Below are 26556 nucleotides of genomic sequence, written 5' to 3' on the forward strand. Positions count from 1 at the left end.
ACTGTCAATTTTGACAGCTTGCTTTGTTAATTGTGGCTGCCAGCTTTCCTACAGCATACAATTTCACCTCCATAGAACAGTACATGGACCATTAGTAAATTTCCTGAGAATTTGAGTTATAGTAAATGTGTCATATTCATTTGGTCATGAACTACAGGATTAAACTGTCATAAGGATTATTTTTAATTGAGTAAAATCATACTTGGGAGAATAAGAATAGCTTATTTTTGAAGTGGACTATTATGCAATAAAAGAATATGCATCAAAACTTCCCAAAAAGCCCGTGAACTTTCCCGATTATATGTTCACACACAAGTGGTTACCTGCAGAAGCTATAGTGTGGTTCTTGTGGTCTTACCTCCCTTACATCACCACACAGGTATATTAACATTATGTAGACAAGTCCTCCATTGAGGGTCATATACATTATTTAATTCCAAAACCCAGATGAACTGACATGATATATATTAAAAAGGAATAAGATAGAGTATTAATAGCTCAGTACAACCAATCAGTGACAGGAGAAAATTACTTTAAACTTTGAAGTCAGAGAATTGTCATTCAACCAAACTCATTGTCAGTCTCCTAAGTACTCTGAATTTAATAATACATGATACGAATAAATTACTGTAAATTCTTGAGTGATAAAAAAGGTCAAGTGATTCAAACATACTTCAAAGAATAGGTCTTAAAAAGGTGTGTCAAATTTCTGGATAAAGTATCTATAATTTTTGATAAAATTAACTGGGAGAAATCATCATGGCAAATAGATCTATTCAGAAAACTTTAAATAATTAAGTTCCTTGCCAATATAATTTTTTGCTAGATTCTGTACAATGTACACATTTATATTAATATATTAACATACAAACATTATATATATTTGTATATAACTTTATATATGTATATAAACAGGTAGCAAAGTAAATAAAATGGCTCTTACACATTTGAGAAGATTTTCTAATTCCCCAAACACATTTTTTGGGGAAAAATGGCAGTATCTACTGAAAAAAAATGTAAAAAGATTATCATCATAGTATTAGATCATAAAATATTTGAAAAATGTACACTAAGACTAATAAGGTATATTAAATTGCTCCCATATAGTTATATGCAAGACTAGTTAGGTATATTAAATTGCTTCCATATAAAGTTATAGTGGTCTACGGTTTAATAAAATGGAGGCACTATATGGTATGTCAAGAATTATAACAAGTTAAAAAAATAGGAATAAAGTAAAAGAAGGGAAAGCAGGAAATGTAGTATTGAGCACACTACCAGTTTCACATCCATGCATCTACCTCCCCCACAGTACTATGACTATAACTGCACAGATGATCTCTAGGAAATTTAAAGGGAAATATTAGACCCCTTTAGAATGGTTATCTCAGGTGTCAGAAATTGTGTACCTAATAAATACTAGTAATGTTTTATTTTCCTTTCTTTTTCTTTTTTTTGTCTCCTGAGATAGATATAGATAATGATAGAGACAAAGATGGAAATAGAGATGAGAGAGAGAGAGACAGAGACAGAGGCAGAGACAGACAGAAGAGAGACAGAGAGACAGACACAGAGAGACAGAGAGAGACAGAGAGAGACACAGAGAGACGGAGATGAGTATTAGTTATTCCAAAAGTAATTAGAAAAATTGTACTATATATTCGTATGTATTATCTGTGCTTTTTTTGTGGAATGATATACTAAGTACAAATCCCTTACCTTAAATATAATAGATCACTTTGATATTTTGGTATACATCATAAATTCTTTTTAAGAAAAGCATACAATTAATTTAAATGTATCAGTAGCAATGACATTTTGTTACATTAAATCCACATTTTGGCTACATGCTAAAAAAATTACAGAAACTAATATAGTATTTTAAAAAACTGAAATAAATAAAAACTACATCAAAAGTTTACAAAATTCTAAATTACATTTTTTAACACAGTAGTAAATAAAAGGCAATATTTTAAATAAGATAATCGTTTATATAACATTTAATGTGTATTCTCATTCTTCAAATGACTTGTCTAAATAACAGAGTAAAATGATAATGTAATTAATGATTACTATGAGAATATGACCTTAATTACTAAATAAAATTGAATTTCATAGATTAAGAATTAATAAATCTGTATTATTTAATAAAACACAACATAAAATTGCAAGTTCTGGTGTACTTATATCAAGTGTTCACAGAATAACTCAATCACGTCTAAATTTGAGTAGTCATTCTACTTTACCCTATTAAAAAAATACTTGGTTGAAAGTAAAATTGCACATAAAAATCAAGGATATATCAAATAGTACAAAATAAAGACTTGATAAGCATAGAGTTGTTGTTTTTGAAACGTGCAATGAAACTGACAAATTTCTGGAAAATGTATTTACTAGAAAGTAAATATATTAATAAGAAAATGTATTCCAAATACAGATGGATTAAACATATCAGAGCATTATGGACTATAGACTATGCACTATGTGTTCTAATAAATTTGAAATTTCAGGTGGAAATATAGAGAATTATAAACATACAAATATTTATATATTGTGTGAGTCATATGAACAAATATTTTTTTCAGAGAATCATTTATATTAATGAAATAATTGATATAACCTAATCATCTAATAATAGGGATGAGCTAAATATAATTTGGTATATATATATATATATATATATATATATATACACACAATAAAGACCAAAAAGTAATGCTGTATAATAGGTAAAATCATTTGCATAAGTGCTGGTAACATATTTTAATAGGAAAGTTACAACATCAGTAATTCCACTTGATTAAGAGATAGATAGATACAGATATACCTAGTGCAATTTACAGCCCAGATAAATGTACACAATAATAGTAGCACTTTACAGGCATGATGTTGGAAATAAATGCTTTAGATAATATTGTTTTGTTTTAAAATATTTTATGGTATGTGTGCTATTCTTAATTATAGAAAAAAAAAAGATGTACATTTTTCTGACCTTGTAGACTATAATTTAACTAATCCTGTCACAAACCATTTACTCTACTCTTAATCGACTTAAGAGTTAACCTCAAATGATATACTGCATGTGAAAACGTTTATCTTCTCTGAATCACCTGATTATTATTTTCCTAACAATTCACTAATAATGTTAAACTTGATTTTTTAATACACGTGGCCACTCATCCAAGAAAGTCAGATTTATTGAAATAAGTCACGTTCTGTACAGAACGTTTTTGATCATTTCAAATTTGAATACATTTTATATGAGTAGCTACTTGGATGTTTGAGTCTGTTCATTGTAAAAGCAAATTAATGAGAAACAATAAATTTCATTAAAGCTAATTAATTTACTCTGTAAATAATAAGAAAACAATGACAGGTATACAATATTTTATGCTGTTTTATCTTCCATTTTGTTATCATTATTCAGTTTTCTGAATCATATGCTATATGATACAGTGACATGTTTATTCAACAAACATACTTTCAGTGTGTAAACAAGTCAGAAACTGTGATAAGCATTTGAAACAAAAAATGCAAATTAAGTACAGTTCCTGTACTCAATAAGGGATAACATCTATATTATTTGGAAAAAAAGCCATTATGTGTAGCTTGCAAACACTTCATAAAGGAGTGTCTTTGAATGATGAAAAAGGTTGGACAATCAAGTAGTGTTCTTAGAAATCAAAGGAAATAGCAAATGTGTAAACCAGACCCATAAAACAGAATTGAAGAGAACATATGAAAAAGAGTGATTTCTAAGAAATGAAGTTGAAAAGGTTGTCAGTGTTCATGTCATTGATAAAGTCTCCTACAGACAAACATACCTAAATAAGCATTAAAACTAGGTAGTTATTAAAGTGAATTTAGGTGGGAAAAAAAAAAATGTATATATATATATATATATATATATATAGTACATGGAGGGCTAAGGTTATACCCATGCTTCAATGTTGCACATTCAAATACTGGACTAAAATAAACACTTCAATAATAATAATAATTTCAGTATGTGTCTGAGCTCAAATAGAGAAAGCTACAGCAAGGAAGTGGTGGTCCAGTGTAATTCAAGAAAAATTAAATTCTAAGGATTATGATCTTAAAATAAAGCTAAGTAAACATAGACACAATGGCATTTGTCCTGTATATAATGAAAACTTTTTTATGAGGTTCCTACATAAGGTTGGGCCCTTGTACAAAAGGAGATAAATAAACACCATCCATGATTCCTTCGGAGTGCCTTGCTTTTATCCCAGAGGCAGTTAAAAAATAGTTAAAAAAAAACACACACAAAAAAAACAAAAAAACATGTTTAAGTGTGTATTGAATTCAACATCAACTATTACATTGCTGTAGTTATTATCCAACATGAAGCCCTCTTCATAAAACCAACTTGCAGGGGAAATAATGTAAACAAAATCAGACTAGAAAACAGTCTACACAGTGGTAGAGATGTAAAAAAATAGTAATATTAACATCTTTATTTCATACTTAAGGGGTGGCAAATAGATTGTTAATATAATAGAACTCATGGTTTAAAATAATTTCATATTGGTGGGGCTGCTCAAATGGTAGAGTGAGATCCTTCATAACCCATCCTTCCAAGAAAGCAAGGGCAACTCTAGCAAAAATAATTAAGAATCTAATTTTTAGAAATGTGTATATTAAACAAAATCTAAGAACTATTTATTCAAGAATAACTGCTAAATCTCAGTAAGAACACCAGGGTTTTTAGTGCTGTACATCAATTTTCTTCAGATCACACACACACTGACTTTTCAAATACAGTGCATGTGAAACCAGTAGCTTTGAAACTACCAAAGGAAGCAGATAATGTATAAGTTACTAGAAGTTCCTATTTCCAGAGCACTGTTGCTACTTGATCTGTCTTACGACTCCATTAGAAAGATCCATTCACAGGGCCTTGTTGTTATTTGTCTGTACTCAGAGCTGTTTTGGGAAATACTTATCCCCAAAGCACTTACTGGAAACATTCAGTGGCATTTGTTTAATATTGCAGATGTCTGAGGCTGTGATACCTGGTGGTATAAACAAGAGCAGGAACAAAACTTAAAAGGAAAAGCTGGGAAATGAGATATTCTCAGAGGAAGCTTTGAAAAGCTCTGACATTTTCCTGGGGTATCTAGAAAGTCAAACATGTGCAGGGCTTTATGTACGTCCAGGAAAGACTTGAGTAGGTCCCAGTCTCTCATCTTGGCTAAACTTGAAGCCCTTCACACAGAAGAAGTGAAAGTTAATGGAGGGTTGTAAAATGCCTAAGGATGCAAACATGCCCAACTCACAGATTCCCTGGATGAAGGATGGAAGGTTTGTAAGCTCCATACATTGAAAGAAATCTCTCGCCATTATTAGCTGACAACTAAACAGTGACTTCAATAGTGACACACTATAGAGGAAACAAACTTTACAGAATTAGCCGAAGAAAGTCACTAAACAAACAAATAGCTACAACAGTTCCATTAGCAACAACAACAAAACAACAATACTAACAATTTGCCATATTATATTAAGTAAAGTGTTGTGTCCAGTGTAACACGGGCAGTGAGAGAACGAGAAAGGGCGGCAAAGGGTTAAGAAAGAAACGGAAGTCAAGAGATTTATGCACTAGGGGCCAAGTGTCTCACAGCCTCAAAAGACTGAGAGCCCTGAATTGGGCCACCTTGTGGCTTTTATTGATGTACACACAAGGAAGTAACATTGTTTTCTCCATGGTCAGTGAATTTCATACATTATACTAGGAAACTGATTCAAACCAATCACCCTTGCCTGCAAGTGGCCGGAAACCAAAAGTCCCATGATGTATTAGTAAATTGTCGGATGTACCTCCCCAAGGGACAAAACCTTTACGCTGAAACTTACTGACATGAATAGATGGAGAACTGATGTTATCACATCGTTGAATCTCCTCCCAAGCAGGTTGTGGGAAGGAAGAGGCAGAAACTCTTCTTAGCCAGGGGAAGGTGGGGGTCTATGCCCATCTCTATCAACCCCATGAGTTTTCTAGATGGCCCCTATGAGACTGTGCCTGTCTTAGGTTGTTCCTCCCTTGAGGAAGCTTAACCGTCATTGACTAACCAGCCATCCTTTGGGGCCAAACAGGAAGACATAAGGAGTAAGCACAAAGGTAAAGCAAAGCCCTGAAAGGATCAGTCTCACAGACTCTCCTATCTTTACGGGTAGGTATGAGGGGACTGAAGGGTAGGCTGTTGCATGACAACAGTAAAGTATCCAGTTTTTATAAAAATACAAACCATGAAGAACACACATGCACACACACACACACACAAGTATGGTATCAACATAAGAAAATAAATAAATAAATACATTCATACATACACAAACAAATAAATAAAAGCAGTCAATAAAAATTGTCCCAGAGGTAAAACAGATGTTAAACTTACTAGACAAAGATTCTAAATCAGCTATTATAAATGCATTCAAAGAATTAAAGAAAGAACTAACATACCTAAGAATTAAATGAAAGTATATTAACAATACCTCATCAAAAGAGAATATCAAAAAAGAAATAAAGAACTAAGTAGAAAATGTGGAGTTTAAGAGCACAATAAGCAAAATATAAAATTCACAGGAGGAGCTCAACAGTAATTTGAACAGACAGAAGAAAGAATCAGTAAAATTCAAAATAGGTCAATTAAGATTATCCAGTATAAGGAAGAGAAAGAAAGGAAAATGAAGAAAGATAAACAGAACATGTAGGACAGACACCATCAAGTAAAACAACATATTCACAAAAAGACTCAGAAGAGTGGAGAGAGAGAAGTGAGCAGAAAAAAGTATTTGAAGAAATAATGGCTAAAGATTTTGAAATTTGATAAAAATATTAATGTACACAAACCCAAGGAATTCAACAAATTCAATGTAGGATTATATGAAGGAGATACATACTTAGTCCCATGAAGGTCAAACTTTCATAAAAAAAAAGAATCTTGAAAGTAGCCTGAGAAAAGTAAGAATCATATAAAGCAACCATGGAGGCCAGAAAGCAATAGGATCCCATATTTGAAAGTGGTGGGAGGATAAAAAGACGGTCAACCAAGAAATCTTTATTCAGAAACTATCGTTCCAAAATGCAGAAATTAGGACACCCCATGATAAACAAAAAATGAGAGAATCTGTAGTTGACAGATCTACCCTTCAGGAATTACTAAAGGGAGTTGTTAAGACTGAAATGAAAGAACAATTTAATTCAAATCAACACCATGAAATAAAAAACACTTACAAAGTTATCTACATAAGTAAATAGGAAGAATAGCATAAAAGTGTTTTTCTATTTTCTTCTCCCTTATTGTTAAAATACAACTTTATAAAGTAATAATTATTAAAAAAAAATATGTTGATGGGCTAACAACATAGAAAGACTTAATTATTATAATAAAGTAACAGAAATTAGGAATGAAGGAATGGAATACAATAGAGCAATGTTTCTGTATACTATTGCTAATATTAATCTGATCATCATTCTTTTTATTTATGATGTAATCCCCTTAGCAGCCATAATAAAAATATCTCAAAAGTTTATTAAAAGAAACAACAAGGGAATTAGAAGGGTGTGCTAAAAATATTTATTTGAAATGAAAAGCAAGAAAAATTAATAGAGGAAAAGAGGAACATATATGTAACAACAAATAGCAAACTAAAAACAAATAGCAAAATGGCAAACATAAATCTTATCAAATAAGTAATTATATTAAATGTGAAAGAAACTCCATTTAAAAGGCTGGAATAGTTGGGTGGAAACAAAAACATAAAGTGTACAAGATGTATACTTTAAATCCAAAGACAAGTTGAAAGTGCTAAAATGGGAAGATACATATTATGCAAATTGTCACCAAAATAGTATTAAATGACTACATTGATATCAGACAAAAATAGATTTTCAGGCAAAAAGTTTTACTAGACAGCAAGAGGAGTATTTTATAATCATAAAATAGTAAATTTGCTCTGAAGATATAATTATAACCACATATGCTCATAGCATTATGACCCCAAATTACATGAAGAAATACCTGAAAAAGGTTACTAAAAAAAAAAATAGATAACTCATCAATAATTGTTGGGAACTTTCTTCCACTTCCAATAGTGGTTAGGAAAGAGATCATCAAGGGAATAGAATTCCTCTAAGGCATTCCTTGTACAACATGCAAACATAACCGGACCTAATAGACATCTATAAGACACTAGGTTCAACAGTAGTGGAATACACGTTCTTCTCAAGCACACATGGAACATAATCCATGCAAGACCATATGCTAGACCATATAGTAAGACTGGATAAATATTAAATGATTGATATTATATAAAATATGTTCTCAAACCAAATAAATTAAATTAAAAATCAACAATCAAGTAAAATAGGGGGAACTCATAAAAAAGTGGATATTAAAAAAATATGTGTCTGTAATCAATGTGTGAAGGAAATAGCATGTGAGAAACTGTAAAGTACTTTAAGATAAATAATAAAGCATAACATACAAAAACTTATAGGATGTAGATAAAGTAGTGCTTAGAGGAAAATGTATAGATGCAAATATCTACAGCAAAAAAGAAGACACAAATAAATTCACCTTTTTTTTCCTAATTAATTAGAAAAAAAAGAACAAACTAAAACCAAAGCAAGCGGAAAAATAGAAAGGAATTATAACTATTAGGACACAAATTTATGAAGCAGAAAAAATAACAGAGAAATTCAACCAAACTAAAAGGTTTTTTTGTTTGTTTGTTTTTACTTTTGTTTGTTGTTTTATGTTTTGTGAAAAACAGCAAACAATTCATCTTTAGCTAGACTAAAGAAAGGGAAAAAGAAAAAGGAAAAAAACAAAACAAAACAGGTAAACAAACCAAAAGCTCGGAGATGTTAGCATTGTCTTGATATGATGAAAGAGGAGACATAAATACTACCATAAAAAAAATAAAATGGAATATAAGGGAATGCTATAAACAACTGATGCCAACAAATTAGATAACTAAGATAATTGGGAAAAACAGATACAATCCTTAGAAACACACATTCTAGCAAAACTGACTCAAAAAAAAAAATACCCTCTAAATAGACATTTAATAATTTAAAATATTGAATTAGTAATTTTAAAAATTCTGCCCCAAACCAAATAACAAAAACAAACAAACAAAACATATTCTCAGATGTCTTCACTGGCAAATTCTACCATAATTTTAGTTAAAAATTAGTACTAATACTTTACAAACTGTTCCAAAAAATCAAAGAGGTGCAAAGACTTCCCAAGTGCTTCTAAGAGATGCTTATTATGTGACTCAGCAATTATACTGCTAAGTACATACCCAAGAGAACTACAAAGTTATATCCATACAAACAATTGTACAGAAATGTTTATAGTAATTTACCCATAATAGCCAAAATGTAGAAACAATCCAAATGTCCATTTACTGATGGATTATTAAAATATGGCATATCTATTAAAGAGAATATTATTCAGCAATATAAAAAATAATAATATTGATATATTTTTCAACATGGGTAAACCTGAAAAACATTAAGCTAATTGAAATGTCAATCACCAAAAATAATTATTATATGATATTTATTTGAAATGTCCATAATCAGCAAATCTATAGAGACAAGCGGAGATTAGTGGTTTTTAGGGGCTAGGAGGAAAATGAATGGGAGTAACTGGTAATGTGAAATTTCTCTTTGGAGAGATAAAAATGGCAATGGTTGTACAAATGTATGAATATACTAAAAAATACTTGTGGGGACAAAGTCCCGGAGAGCAGTTTCCAGCATATGGAGGAGTGCTGGCTCGAGTAGTAGATGGCCGTTGGCTGTGGCTAGCTGGCCATCAGCTGTAGCTGGTTAGCCCATTGGCCACTGACATAACTGCTGCGGCTGCGCTGGTTGGTGTGTGAGTCGAGTGGAGTCCGTCGGTTGGCAGAAAAGCGGATAGCATGTCGCATGTCATGTGAATCCAGCCTCCAGTGAGACTATAGTGGTATGACTCCCCTACCTATGGCTCCCTGGGTGTTCCTTTTTGGCCTAGCCACATCCTGCGTTCTTATGTGGGGAGCAGGAGCTGAGACCCTGCAGGCCGCCCTGCATAACACCCCACATTACAATACTGCATTGTACATTTCAAATAGATGGATTTTATAGTTTGTGATTTATATCAATAAATTTGTTTAAAAATATGTCAATAATTTGTTAATAAAACACAATCATCTCCATCTACATTACCTCATGGATAAGAATAAAAGGAAATATTAGATGTAAAACATGGCAGGTCTAAGCTGCTACTTAATGTACACAAATATTGAAACTATATCATCCCCCCAAAATAGACTACTATAGGAATTTATTTTTAAAAGCTAATTTCACACATACTCCCAATCCTTAAACTAAACACTAAAGGCAGACCAATATTGTTTATAGAATAAATGATATTAAAAACATAAAAATAATGAAAACCAACTCAGAAGTCAAGAAACTACCCCTTTCCTTTTCTGTATGAAATACTAGTATTTGACAGAGAATGTATAAAATAAAGAAGTACAAGGAGAGTAAGAGGAATGAGAATATTTGTGGCAAAGAGGAATACTATGTGTAAAAATGGAGAGAGCATTAAAAATGAGTACACAGAAAGCTAAATATGCATTAAAATAAAAATTATGTTAGCTTAATGAATTTGAAAACTAGAATGGGAAATAGTCTGTAGAATAGTGTGATCATAATGAATCACAGTGAAATCATAATTAGTGAAATGCTTGTGAAGAATGTCTATATGGCCATCATGTTAAAACCTAAATGTTGAGCCCATGAAACTTATCATGCAATTTTATTGGAAAGATAGGGCAGAGCAGTATGCACATGTTTTGGGTTGATATGAAATGGAGATCTAAAACCTTATCCCCAAACTGTAAATATTTGTAAATTGCCTAAAATTGAAGATAAAGAAGTAAACATAATATTTAGAGACATGAAGATCAAAACCAAATTAAACAGCTAAAATAATCAAAAGTGCTCGCTTCTGGGATCCAGAGAATATGGCTAAAAGGAAGCATTTCTCTTTAATAATTCAGCATGCCTAATTTTGATAAAAACAAGGTATTAGTAAAAAACTAAAAATATCAGATTCAGTGTCTCTCAAGTTTAATAGTGAGAACACAGCTATATTTTTGTATTCTTCTGAATATTTGAAATATCTCATACTTTACAATTATTTTATAAAGTGAGCAAATCTTATTATGTCCATTTCTTTTTATGTGTAATTAGAAATACATGAATAGATGGGCTACCTGGTATTATAGAGGATGGCTTTACCATTCCTTTGTCAAATTTGTAATATCAAAGGCCATTTTGTCTGTAGAGGTAACACTAAAAATTAACTCTTACTCAACTAACTTGTTTTTGTTTCCTTAGAGTATATAGATAACCTTTCCCAACATTTAGTGTCGTGTTCGAATAATAGTTAAACCCAAGCTTTTTTTTGTTTTTTGTTACTTAGTTATATACTCATATATATTCATCAAATTTAAGCAATGAGTGACTGGTACTATTTTGAACTTGGGATCAAAGAATACTTTTGTTTGTGTTTTGAATGTGTATTTATTTTATGATGAATTCAATTTAATTTCTTTCACAACCCCATTAGTAGAAATGTAACCATAATGTTAATTCTTATTCGTTTTCCACGTATCTTCACTAATTCTGAATATAAATTTTGTAAAGATGATTCTGTTCAGTAGCTTCAAAATAATTATAAAGCAAATGTCTAAATCTACTTTTGCTGCATTCTGCAGTCCTTGCCAGTTGGTGGCCTAGATCTCAGCTTGATGCCACAAAGACAAGTTTAGGACTTTTTAATGTTTGCCAAGCCTGTCAAGGCAGATTGAAAAAGTGGCCTATTGTTTTTTTCTTATATTGGATTGCTAGAGTTAATATGCAATAAAGCTTTCATGGGGTGCTTACTGCATTCATGTGTGAGGGTACATTGAAAACAGTTCATTTGCTCATTACCTATTTTGCAAAGTCAGTTGGAAATATTTTATACTTTTTTGCATAATTCTCTCAGCAGTAAAAAAATAAAAGGTACATCGTTTGTCTTCTCGCTTTAAAAGGGAAAAAAATCAATTGTAAAACAAAGCAAAATGTATAGTAGACTATACTAACAATCAGCCAAGATCTTTAACCCCAATATCAATATTCATTAAAGTTTTATATTGCCTACCTACAGTCTAATTACTGGCGCATATCGTATGTGACCTCTCTTTGTCTTCCAGATGAACAGCAAATACAGTCCCTTCTTCTTGTAATGAAGACAATAGAAATTCTCTAAGTGTGTGTATCTCATGACAAAAAATAAAATAAAGAGGAAAATTGATTTTAAAAAGCTTTAACTAAAAGCCTGCTAAATGAGGACATAGCCCCCACCACTCTGCTTCTCCTGGGGCTCTGTTCCATTGATTACAATGTCCTTGGCACCAGAGGTCACGTTCATTTTATCACATCCAAGGATTCTAGGTGAAATATGTGGCACATGTGCAGGCTGCATGCTCATTTGTCACATTATTACTTGCTGTCACTTTTGAAGGTAGGTGTCTTTTTGAAGAATGTGCCACAGCCAGAGGGTCATGTTATTTGCATAAAGCGCTGAAAGCTGTCTTTCCAGAGAGAATAACTGGGATGTTGCTTCATTTTCTGTTTACAGAAAGCATACAGGGGACAGCTGTCAGGAGCTGATGTTGACTCTCTTGTACATGGATGGTTTTCAAAAAGATGCTTAAGAACATATTAATGAATTGTAACTAAAAATTCCATTTACTGGCCTGCATGTTAATTTTACCACTAGGAATAAAGTAGTTCTGGTCTGCTGTCAGCAGATATTTTTGCTTTATAATGTCAAAAGATGCCTGTAAATTGAAGTGATTTATAGAAGCTTCCATGGCTTTCAGTTGATAACCAAATAATTTCCTTCCTTTACAAAATTAGAGGAAGAAGGATAGAGCTGTATTTTTAAAGCTATTACAATGATTTCACTAAAGATCTTAGGAAAGTTTTCAAAATAATGCAAGGGTAGGTATTGCTATTGGAGTAAAAAATTATATTAGTATGTATATATGTACAGAAACACATTTTAAATAAGATGACATTAAAAATAAATAATTTGATGGGTGGATATATTTTATCTTGAAGTAATGTATAAGATTAATAAGTTTAAATAAAATCTATGAGTTTTAAAAGATGTAACAATGAAATTGACCTGCAATGACAAATAAAAAAGTTGTCTCTCTTCTATGTAATGGGGATATTTAGTATAATTAGTTGTCTCTCTTCTATGCAATGGGGATAGTATAATTAAGATATATAATTACATACATGTCCATATGCTCAGAAGGTTTTGGTTTAAAACAGGACAGATATATTCAATCAAAATATAGGATGTAAACAATATATTACTTCAAATATATTATTCATCTTATTGTTTATTTTGGTAGATTAAAATATTCTACTTTTAAAAAATATATTATAAAGCACATCAACAGATATGTCTATCATTTTCCCTGGAATCTGGACATGTACTGGCACTGCTCTTACCAATACAGTGGCAGAAGAATCATCACTGAAATCTCCAGGCTTGGAACTAAGAGGACTGAGGGGATCTTCCACTTCCTCTCTCACAGAACACTTCCAGAACTGCTATGTAAGAAGTTGAACTACGCTGATAGTGAGATCAATGGAAAGATGGAGAGGGAGAGCAGCCCAGCTGCGCCCAGCCCTCCAGCCATCCACTCCAATGTGCCACATGTCAGCAAGACCTTTTTGGACCCTCCAGTTCAACTCAACTGCCAAGCGAATCCATGTAGTTACCTTATAAAAGCACATGGAGTACATGAAGCAGAAAAATTCCCTACCTGAACTTGGCCTGAATTGCTGTCTACAGATCGTGAATACCATGAAATGATTTCTGTTTTAAGTCTCATATCTTGGGGTGATGTGTTACCAGCAATTGTGTGTGTATGTGTGTGTGTGTGTGTGTGTGTGTGTGTGTGTGTGTGTTAAATCTGAGATACTGATAATTCTAAAACAATTTTCAAGCACAACTTCTCTTTATAAGCAAGGCATGAAATGACTATCATAATTAAACAGGACACTTTTCAGAATTTCCACAATCCTCAGGGAAAACCAGTTGTATGTTGCAAAAAGTGATAATTTAACAAAGGACGAGTATGTTGCTATTTGACAGGCTAGCGTGCATTACATAATAATAGGTCCATGAAATTTGTTAAATAATTAACACCACATGTGTATAAAAGAAGGGGATCTAACTGTTGTGTCAGTCCTTTTCAATATCTATAACAACCTGACTGGTTTGAGTGGTGCTACAAAGACAGAAGACAGTGAATGTAGAGAAACTCTATCAATTGGAACTTTTGATTACGTTTAATAATGAGAACCATAATTTTAAAAATTGCTTTGGAATTATGTACACATGTTTTCTTTAAAAGAAAAACAGGTGTGGTAGAATCTTTAGTGAAGCAGAGCTTTATGTGTTTCCCAGTAAGAAAAACTTTCATTTAAATATTGCTAAAAAGTGCCGTAGAATATGGCCCTGAGAGGCAGCTGACTTGATTAAAAATTCTCTTCAGGCTTCTTAATTAAGTTAGACACAGCCCAGTCGTTTTACTGTGAGCCAAAGTAAAATACAAATAAAACTAGTTTCTACCTGATGTTTTGTTGTGAAGATTAAATGCTATAATTGACGTAAATTCATTAGCACAGTATCTGGCAAATAAATGAACTAACTGAATATTAGCAATGATGATTCTTTCTAAAAAGTATTTTACTATTTCCTTTCATTATACATGTATATGTATACACACACACACACACATACTTTTTCTATTATTTTTCTTGTCAAAGACCAACCATCCCCTTACCCCTTGATAAGCAGATATTGGAACCTTTACACAGAAGTCAAAACAGCCTCCTTGTGGAACAAAAGTGAACTCCTAACTATTTCTTTGAGTTTCAAAGGTTATAGAGCATCACCTGCCCTGAAAGAAAACCAGAGGCCCTGCAGTGATCCTTATCATTATCGATGGTATAGGCCCTGGTCACTCAGCTTTAATATCTAGGACAGGATTGTGCTGGAGCAGGACTATTATGCAGAGGTAACCACTTTCCTCCTGGTAGAGACTCTTTTACTGGTAAAACTATACATTTTGGATGCATAGGTAATTTACTGCACCATCTTAAATTTGAAGTAGAAAAAATTCACTTCCAATTCTCTCCCTTTCTCCACACACACGCTCACACACAACTCATTTCAATCTATCAAGTCATGAAATTATGTATGCTAAAGAACATATCCTCTCATGTTTAAAATTACTCAATTTTATGCAGATTCAATACTTCATTGATGGATTTGTTAGCCTGGACTCTGTCTCCAATTGTGTGTACCAGTTTATGCTCTCCTAGGAAATAGCAGATTTGTTCAGAGACAGTGAAAGTATTAGAGCAGTGTAATAATAAAATTTACTTACTTAGGATATATGAACATTGTGCTTGACTGAAAGTCAGGTAACGGATTGTGTGCCTTCTAACTTGCCAGAGGGAAACCTAAAGCCTACCTTTCAGAGAAAGGTTTCTACAGAAGAGTTTAAAAGTGCCAAATATTTTGAAAGTGCAAACAGGAAGGGGGATGATTCGGGGAATTGTCATGCAGCTGCTTTTGCATTAAATTACACTTACCGTATATATAATTCAATTGTTTGTAACAGAGAATGGGAGACTAAGGATGGAGATATAAGGAGGGGCTTGTACTATAACGGCCCACTCCAAAAGTAAATAAACTTTCGCAATGTCACTGATGTTGAAGAAATTAGTTAGTGAATTTTCTTTTCTTTTCGTTTGTTTTTATTTTTTCTTTACTCAAATCTCCATATCTCACCATTGATTGTCATGGCCCCTTCACACATCTCTGACCCAAAGTCAATATGGCTTTCATCCATCTTCCAGCTTCTCTGTTACCAAAGTTTACAAACTTGTGGCTACTGAGATGGGGAGGGCAGAGACTTTCCCCACTCCTTCAAAATCATATTTAAATTAGGGCTCATGACAGGTTGGTGATTTTAACAAACTTTCTGGCTACTTCAAAACGAGTAAGAAAATTCTTTGTCAGCTGAGATGAAAAGAGGAAACCCAGCAGAAATAAAAAGAGGGAGTGTTTTCTTGCCCATAATGATTAAAGGGCATCCCTGGAATGGAACTTAGGGGGAGATTGCCTTTAAATGTTAACACTTATTTCCTTTTAGATATTTTTGACACATATGCATATACATATCATCATATTTAACGTAGCATGTGTCTAGAGATAAGATGTATTAATTAATCATTTTTCTACTTATAGCCATATATACATTTGGATAAAACATGGTCCCATTTATGTTTATCCACTACTGCCCTGGAAATGACAGTTGTAACACTGCCAAACCAATGAACGATAGTGAATTTAGCATATGTGGTAGTACTGTTTCTCTAGGCAGAAAATTGTCTGTACTGTTTAACAGAACAACTCTGTAGTGTTTACATTTTAAAAGATCAGCAATAATGTGGAGAAGTCCAACAAGATTATTTTTAAGATTAAGCAGTATAACATAACAAGCCATGTAACATACTGAAGATCCAAAGAGCAACTCTCTGCATCAAGTATTAAAATCAGAATAAATTAATTCTCTAGCATTTAAAAATATTAAATTATAAATTAAAGAGTTTGAGTTCTAAATTGCTGTGGAAATTGTAGCTTACATATGGAAAGGAATCCCAAATGATAGTTTATAAAGTATCTTTATCTTTTCTACTTCAATTTCTAGTAACAGTGCAATTAAAATTCATTGGAATTAATTTACATAATCTACAAATGTTTAATTCAAAAAGATAATTATGATTTTTAGGTACCACAGTGAAGTTTATAATGCTCAGAAACATATTTTTAAAAAGTGAATATTTTCTATCATATGCCATAATGAGATATAAACATATGCTTCATAATTTATAAGTCTAAATATTGCTTGACAATTATTAGAATAAAATCTAAGTGTTTTTTTTTTATCAACTACTAATCAATTTATCTTCTAAACAAATGGCAATGCTAGCTATCTAGGTAAGTTTATATAATCTTACATGTTAAGTACTATATTTTTTAGTAATTGTGTTAAAATTTTCTGTAATTGTTTTTCAACTAGTAGTTTTTTGTCACATTAATATTGTACAGATTTTTACACATAAAATGTTTCTGATTAAAACTTTAAAATTACTGATGTAAATTGTAGCATTAAGATCTACACCAAGTAAAATGTAATTATATAAGTGGTGAGCTTTTATGTAAATAAAATATCTGTAATCGATGAAGTAGTTAACCTGTAGCAATTTTTTTCCCAAAACTTGAATTTGTGCAAAATACATTTTCACATTTAAAAATTTAAACTTCACTTTCCAAAAAATCACAATTAAAAGGGAAGGATAAATGAAATTACATAATTTATTGGGCTATTGTTCTGACTCCAAATACAAATGTGTAAAGCTAGTGTATATTGGAATCTTCCATAAATTCACAAGGCAATTGGATTTTATGTATTAAGATTCAGTATCTGAGCTATGTGTTAGAAAAAGCCTTAACATTTGCAATTAAATTATTATTCACAGGGCCTAACATTACCATGAATAGGTTCTAGACACTGGCCTTGGTGCCATAGAAACGTTTTCTTTTAATTGACCATGCACTAACTAGTTTGAGATACTGGGGAACTCAGTTAGCTTTACTAACTCTCAAATTCTTCTTCTGGATGATGTGGAGCTGGGCACAGTCTTAAATACAGTCCAGTTCTTAAATTCTTGTTATCAATAAATTTATAGGAGTAATAAATAGTTCTATTATTTTCAAGGGAAGTAATCACTACTAAAAAGCTAAAATGTCGCTAAATCTCAGTGTTTCCAAGGTCCTGATACTTGGCATTCCTTTACTTGTCTGGGCATTACTCTGAGGAGTTAGGAAACTAGGTCCTCTTGCATTTTAGCAAAATAATTCTTGAATGCAGTTGCCAATTTGTTCCCTCTGGTCCAGACTCATAATCTCTAAAAAATTATTTCCTTTAATAGTGTACACTGCTAAAATAAGTTATCAGTAGAAAAGTGAGTGAATCTCCACTATGGAAGAGCTATGTAAGATTTTCTGAGAAGAGATTTACATGGATACACATGCAACTATATACAGTACCAACACATCTATTTATAACGATCACATAGACTAGAGAGTGGTCAAAATATTAGTAAATTCCTTGAAATATAATGTAAAATAAAATGTATAGAAACTGGGATCCTGGGTTGAATACTTATTGTCTTGGCAGCCTTGAATTCAGTTTTACATCTCCAAGTGTTTAATGCAGAATACGTGAAACTCTTAGATTCTGACAATTCATCCAATGCCCCTTTCCTATAGTTGTTTTTATGTTTATTTTTTATGTTTGATAATCTAATTCCCTTTTATATTCATAACATAGATGTGTGTGTGTGTGTGTGTGTGTGTGTGTGTGTGTGTGTGTAGAGAGAGAGAGAGGGGGAGGGAGAGAGAGAGACACAGATAGAGAGCGGTAGAAGGTGCTCTTCTCTTTAAATAGTTCTTTTATGTCAATAGAAACTCTTGCATGTCAGAATAATGTCCTATTTATGGACACTCCTATGGTATAAATACCAGAGATATGTATATATCTCCAAAAGTTTTATTATGGAGTTTTGTAAATATATGTTTATATTTATACAAATTTACTAAACTATTGTATAGCTTTTTATTTACTCCACAATATTTTATAAGATGTATCCATGATCCATGTTGTAGTATGTAACTCCAACCAAACACATAATGAAATATATATAAAACATCTGCATCACAAATAGAATATTTTAAAAAGTCAAACATATATTAGGTAATGAGGGAAGTCTCAAAAATAACCCATAGAAGTTTATACTCTGACAGTAAATTTGATTAAATTATAATCAATACAGAAATAATTATTAAAGACATTATCTTAAAACTAAAAGTATACTATAAAAATCTGCTGTATTAAATAAGAAAGCATAGGGACATTACAAAATAATTAAAATGTAAGGTCAATTAAAATACTACGACAACATCCTGTGTGATGCAGTGTTACTTCTTTAAAATGTTAGTTATATTTGTCAGAAATTAAGAACAAATTTTAAAAAATGGGCTAAGTTTTCAACTCAAGAAGCTTGAGCAACAGAGTAAAGCCAAGTAAGTAAGATGAAAGAAAGTGATAAAAAATAATAACAAAAACTTTCAAAGTGGGGAACAGGGAAATTTGCATAGTTAAATAAAACCAAAATCTGAATCTTGGAAAATTATTAATAAATAAACATCTGCTGTAACATGAAACAAAATATTTAATTTTTTTTCTAAAAGTAAGAAAATATATAAAGAGGAAAACATGACTACAGATGTAATAGATATTTTTAAAATAAAATATTCAACAATTGTATGCCAAAAAAACAAACCTTGGAAAACAATGCAAAATGGCACATTTATGAAAAAAATATGTGGTGGCAATAGTAGAACAAGATAAAATAAAAACTGTAAATTATCCAAAAACAATTAAATAAATTAAACTAAAATTAAATCCAAAATCTTCCACCAACATCCAAAATTTATTCTGCTTTTTTCCCCATCACATCTGCATCTTTAGTTACCCTTATTCTATGTCATTTCCTACTTTATTTCCAAATTCTGTATTAAAACTGGTTAAATTCTGTATTAAAACTGGTTAATTACTGTGTCTTTATTTATGAAGTATAGAAAGGAACTTTCATTTCTATGATTACAGCTTTTTACAATTTGTGCTATAGTTATTAAGTTTTCAGCAGCACTTTATTTGTCCCCATGTCTTGCAGACTATCGTCGATGTGATTTTTAATACTTACTAGCTCTTTGTACAGAAAAATACTATAACTCTGTTAAAGGCAATGACTTCTAACTCTCCTTGCCTCAGATTAATATGAATGAACCTTAAAAGTTTGAGTTACTTCAGGAAACAGTTGTGTTAATATATTGTGAAGAAAAATGATTTAGCAAAGAGAACAAATTAAAAACTGAACTGTAATTTAATAAAGGGCACTTGCATTGATTTGGACAGTGCTACTTGGCTACTGTTTAGAAAAGACAAAAATAATATATGTAAATTAGTTGTGACTGAAATGAAAAAGTTTAACAAAGATAGGTTAAAGAACCCAATTTGGTTTCGGTGTTTGGAAGATAAAACAATTTTTCAAGAGGCATAACATTGGAGAATTGGTGTAGATTTTCTCTTTTCTTCTCCAAAGTAACCTGGAAATATGGAAAATGGAATTCTGCAGCAATTATACAGTATCCCTTATCCTGATATTAATTAATGATCAATAAAATTATAAAATGTACTTAAGATAAAATTGTATGGCTTTTATGTAGACTTTTCAAAATCTATTATATTCTATATCAAACATTTAATATTAATTCATTCAATGGCTGTTATTTTAATTTCCGCAGAACTTTTTTTCAAACTTTCCACAATCATTGGGAAATAAATTAGAAATACTCATTAAAACAAAACCACACTTAACCTCATTTATTTTGGAAGGATAATTAATTATGTTTACAAAGTGGGTAAAATGCCAATAATATCTCTAAAGAAAGAGGAAAAAAAGGTATTCAGAGCATTTTGTCAGAGCACTACTCAGAATAATACTGTGTCAAGCAATTGAGCAGGGCTGTATTTACAGAATTATTTGGAAGAGTTTTTCTTATCTGTCTTCAAAGGATTTAAATAATGATTCTGCATATCTTTTAGAAAACCCCTCCACAGGCTAATAAAACATCTTGGCAAGGAATAGTTTTCCAATAAGACCTCTTAAATTTTTGTTCCTCTGTTTTCACTAGTTTATGTATAATCGTTGCTCAATACTTCAGTCAACGCATTTTATCTCTATCAATAAACATTCAATATTTTAATTTTGATGATGTTTTGCGTATCTGCTAAAATTCCCATATCTACTTCTTTTTCCTATAATCGGAACATACAGTTCACTGAATTGTTGTAATTGCCTGTTTGTGTTTAGGACTTTTCCTTTTCCCAGAGGTCATTCTGCTTTACATAAAAAGCAAGAACAAATACAAAAAAAAAAAAATTAAAAAGGAAAACATTTACCATAGATTTTTTAATATACATAACACCTTCATTTATGAATAAGAGCTACTGATTGGAATACTACTATTTAATATATTTGAGGCTTGGGAGATATTTATCTATCTCAGGGAACAATGTAATTATTTCATTTGTTCAGAAAATTTTAGAGTGTTTAATTTAATGTTCATATACAACTGGAAATTATATATTTTTATGAAAGAAAAATAAATTTTAACTTAGTGTTTCTGATGGCTCAATTTTAACATTAGGAAGTAAGAGAAACATCAAATGAAAACACTAGGGAAGGAATGTCAAGAGAAAGAAAACTACTGATGAGGAAGAGTTAAATGCAGCCCATTTTGAAAGTGGCTATTTAACTCTGTGGCAAAGGAGGAATCATTTAGATTCAATTTGTACTATTCATCTCAAGAGATCTCAAATAACTTATCTAGAATGATAAAACGCGTACTTCAGGATTTCCTAGTCCTTGCAATTGATTCAGAGGACATATGATGTTATTAGGTGAAGCATTTGGCTATTTGGCAGCCCAATTTTGTTGTTGATGATGATGATGATGATGATGATGATGATGATGATGGTGATGATGTTTATTCAGGGGTCTTTTAAAACAGAAAGAATATCTGACCTAATCTGTCAATATCTACCATTATAGTTGCTTCCAATATATTTCTGTTTAATTAAATGGAAGGTAATAGAGAGAAGTTAGGTGTCTAGTTAATTTATTTTATTGGATATAAAAAGCAAGTCACAAATTTCAGTGGTTCACAGTATAATATTTTTTTTTTTCATTCATGTCATAATTCAGTGCTATTCAGAAATTCAGTTTGGCAGATATCCTCCAATTACTAACCTAGGATTCATTCTCCATCCAGCTTTTTAGACTTCCCTATTAAAGAGCTGGCTGAAGAAATACCTGAGGACAGGTGTTTTATGGACCAAGTCAAGAGGTGGTCTGCATCAGTTATAACCACATTACAGTGAACAGAACCTAGTTACAAGGCCTCAACCTAAATGAAAGTGAGGCTGTGAGAAGTATTCATTCCATGTGCTTGAAAAGAAGAAATGGGATGAATAATCCAGCTGGATTTTTCAAAGGGCAGAAAAATAGGTAAAACTATTATTATTACCATTAATTTAAACTTTCATGTCTAATAAACAGATAGACCCCAAGGTATTCCTTTTGGAGAATAAAATTTCTTTGTTCCCATTATAATCTAAGTGAAGGCATAAGATAATGAACTGTAGAAAATCACCTAGAACAAACATAGCAGATTAGATGCTTTTGTGATTGGTTCACATGCAATTTGGGGGGACCATAAAGGAATGCTGAGCTCACTGAATATTATTTTAAGTGAAGAGCTACTGTGTTTCCCTAAAAGTTAGACCTATCCAGACCATCAACTTGAATGTGTCTTTTGGAGCAAAAATTTATATAAGATCCAGTCTTATTTTAATATAAGACCAGGTCATATATAATATAACATATTATATATCTAATCTAATCTAATATAAATCTTATATTATGTAATATAATATATAATATCTTATATTAAAATAAGACAGGGTCTCACATAGTATAAGATCAGGTCTTATATTAATTTTTGCTCTAAAAGATGCATTCGAGTTGATGGTTCTGCTAGGTTTAATTTTGGGGGAAACACGGTATATGATTGTTTCTAATTTGTTCATATCTCTCATTCTATGCTGATAAAATTCCAGACTATTTTGTTGAACAGATGTTGACAATATTAATTAAATTACAGTATCCTCCTAGTGTAGAAGCTAGACTATTTTTGAGTAAATCATTTCCTTTGTTGCAGGTGACGGAATAATGTTCATGGATTCAAGACATATACCATAGTAATTAATACCTCAGTCTTTGGAACCGGATTATATGGGTTAAAGTCTCAGTTCTACTACTTATTAGCTGTATCAGTCAAGGTCACAGAAGAAAACAGAAAGTGGGTAAATGCTAAAAATTGAGTATAGCAGAGGAGAAGACAAATCTCCTTGCATACTTTTATATAAGAGCACTAAAAGAGGTTGTTAAAGGATGATTAACTGGCAAACATGCCTTGGAAATTAGAGATTACACATTGTTCTACAGATATCTACATCTTTATCTCTCTCAGAACCATTTGACTTTTGCTTATATTTTAGGGAAGCTTTCACATCTCCTCCCAGAGGATTATTTGTTTTTACCCCATAGTAAAACTCTCTGTCCTGAGGGGAGATTGAGCCGATGTGCCAACCATCATATATAAAACCTGAGTCTCTTGTGCTCACTTCTGCAGCACATATACTAAAATTGGAACAATACAGAAAAGATTAGCATGGCCCCTGCACAAGGATGACATGCAAATTTGTGAAGTATTCCATATTTAAAAAAAAAAAAAATCTGAGTCTCATAATTTCTGGATCTCTTTCCTGTGGTATAAACCTACTGTGTGAACAGGTAGCTCTTATGTCACTTCATGGAAAACTGGGGGATGGGAAACTGAATCTAAGATGATCTGCGAGTAATAACTAGTCTGATCCAAAGATTTCATGTTTCCTGTCAGACTATTTATAAAGATGTGGGAAATTAAGAAGGACCTACTGCATGGTTAACAAACACAGGGAACTAATCCTTGGCCTGTGTAGTCAGAAAAAGGTAACAGACATTGCAAAATAGGAAGAGTAATAGCTGACAATTAGGAGGACATTTAAAAGAGTAAATTAGGTATGCCACTAGAGCAAGCTATTTTAAATTGTACAAATAGTCTCTACTGACTTTAACTTGACTATTTTAAAAAACGTATCCTATATTTCATAAAAGCATATGTCTATTTCTCCTACACATCCAATACATTATGGTGAAAGCCTCTCACAACTGTGATCCAGTTGCTTTACCAAAAATGGCAGACCTCAATTGATACCGTGTTTCCATGAAAATAAGACCTCCCCAGACCATCAGCTCTAATGATTCTTTTGGAGCAAAAATTAATATAAGGCTCAGTCTTATTTTAATATAAGGCCGGGTCTCATGTAATATAATATAAGACCTGGTTTTATATTAAAATAATTTATATTAAAATAAATTAACTTTTGCTCCAAAAGACGCTTTAGAGATGATGATCTGGCTAGGTCTTATTTTTGGGGAAACACAGTACAATGTACTGTTTGCACCATTTTTACGATTTACTTCTTCACTTATTGAAATCACAAAGAAGAGGAGCCTAAGAAAGTTATAGCAGCAACTTGAACTCTTACCAATCCACAACTACCCCCTCCAGGCCCACAAGAAACCAAACTTTCAGATATCCATCATAGCATCCCTGCTCTAAGAGGGCTTTCATGTTACCCAGCAATTCTGACAACACCAAGCACCCCACAGAAACCATCACGGCACCACACACTCAAGTAACCATGTTCAGTAATGACTAAGAAAAGCCAGGAAACTGTAGCAGAGTGAAATGGTTGGCTTCTTTGAGGCTATCTTGGTCAACACTGCTTTGTTCCCATAGCTTTCAGGTGAATAGCTTCTGCTTAGTCCTGCATATAGACATGTTAATAAGTAATGGAATTCTTCCAGCAGCTTGAATTTTACTAAAAGAACCCTTCCATTGACATAAAAGAAGCCTCAACTCTATACTTCAGGAAGATGCATTTGATGTACCACTAGGGCTCCCGTTTTCTTGGTTTTCACCTTCTTGATCAATACTCCAAACTCTGACTTTTTGACTTTTGGCCTTTCAAAAGGTCAGACACTCAGACTTTGGGCCAGTAACAAGATCACCAGTAGCTATCAAATCCTTAGTATACAAGGAGGATAACACCCCCACAAGAAAGAATGGCATCTGAAAGTTGTTTAAGATCTTTTACTGCTGAATATCATAACCAAAACAATGACTTCCTGAAAAAGACTGTCAGGATTAATTTCATAATACTTCACACACCTGTCCCCCACAGTCACCAACAGAATTGCAAGAGCCCATTTCGTGAAAATCCAGTACAGATTCATTTTTCATACAACAAAATGCTCACTTTTTTCCCCATTCTTTTATGCCTTTCCATTGTGCACTTTAAAATTGCTCTTCATTTTTTTACACTCATTATATTCTGGTTCTCCTTTGAGATTACCACCTTTCAAGCACCCCTCTGACGGGAAGCCTGTATTTTTTTGGAAAGCAGAATTGCACCTCCAGCCTTGTTCAAGATGGGGACAGCTATTAGTGGAGAGGGTGCACCTGGCAAATTGGCTTTCAATTCACCATCATAATCAAAACTTAGGAACCCCAGTTTCTTGTTTGGTTACTTGTAACATGGTAGAAAAGCAGACATGTTGGCCGACTTCCTCCAATAGCCAAGAAGTTCCAGGAAGTTATGTGAAAAAAACCTGAAAGTGCAAAACAAAGCTTCTTGAAGGATCTGACAGGTTTCTCACCCCATCAAGTGATAATAATATTATATCTTATGTTGTGAATGGCCTTCTTCACAGTTAATTCCTTGTATCATTTACTTAAATTTTAAAATATGTAACTTTAACATGTGTAAATCTCAGTATCTAAAAGTAAAGTCTGTGGAGAAAAAAAAAGGTGAGTATAGCTCGATTATTTGAAGGTAGTCTGAGGAAGAAGAAGGAGTGGAAATAAGGAGTATGAGACAGTGAATATGGAATAGCCACAAGTAGATGTTTTGCTTGTGAAGTTATTGCTGTAAGTTACTGGGACTCAACTCACCTGAGTCCTCTAAGCCTGGAGGCAACTGTATGAAGCACAAGAGGCTCTGTCATTTCTTTCCTCAGCACTTGTGCTCCACCTCCCACCCCCCATTAGTTGAAGGCTGTCCTGGAAGTGTTAATTGCCCTAAACATCAGTGGAAACCATAAGAAAGAAAAGCAGAAAGATGAAAGTATGAAGGACATCTGAGCTTAGATTTTGTTTTCCTACAAAAAACAGTCCATCATAGTTATTGTTGGTGTCAGAGGTGAGCTGAAGGAAGATGGCATAGGGAACAAAAAATGACTGCTCCACTCAATAACTTTCCGTTATTCACTGTCATCCCTTTGCAACTCTGCACATGCCACACATACTGAAAAGTATTGAGGTGTGTGATTTTTAGTCATTTGCACTGTTTTTATATTTAAGAAAACCAATTTTTTTAGCTCTTACCAATAAATTATACCACAGACTCTGTCACTTCATATCTGATGTCTCCCCAAGTCCGGCATACTGTGTTCCATTGACAGATAAATTTAGCCTCTAGCTCATTGTCCTCTTTCTATCTCTACATCTGTCACTATTGTTACTGTTG

The 26556-nt window shown here is 32.4% G+C and overlaps 1 non-coding gene and 1 pseudogene across 1 annotated transcript; both read left to right on the forward strand.

Moving 5' to 3' along the window:
• The first annotated feature begins 13750 nt into the window (after positions 1–13750).
• The window catches only part of LOC109458356 (MORC family CW-type zinc finger protein 4), a 160180-nt pseudogene continuing 147374 nt past the window's right edge, over positions 13751–26556 (forward strand).
• On the forward strand, positions 23540–23646 carry LOC141571467 (U6 spliceosomal RNA). Its single transcript, XR_012496195.1, has one exon. It is a non-coding gene; the product is annotated as a U6 spliceosomal RNA (small nuclear RNA).

This window comes from Rhinolophus sinicus, linkage group LG04, assembly GCF_036562045.2.
Source record: "Rhinolophus sinicus isolate RSC01 linkage group LG04, ASM3656204v1, whole genome shotgun sequence".
Taxonomy (NCBI): Eukaryota; Metazoa; Chordata; class Mammalia; order Chiroptera; family Rhinolophidae; genus Rhinolophus; species Rhinolophus sinicus.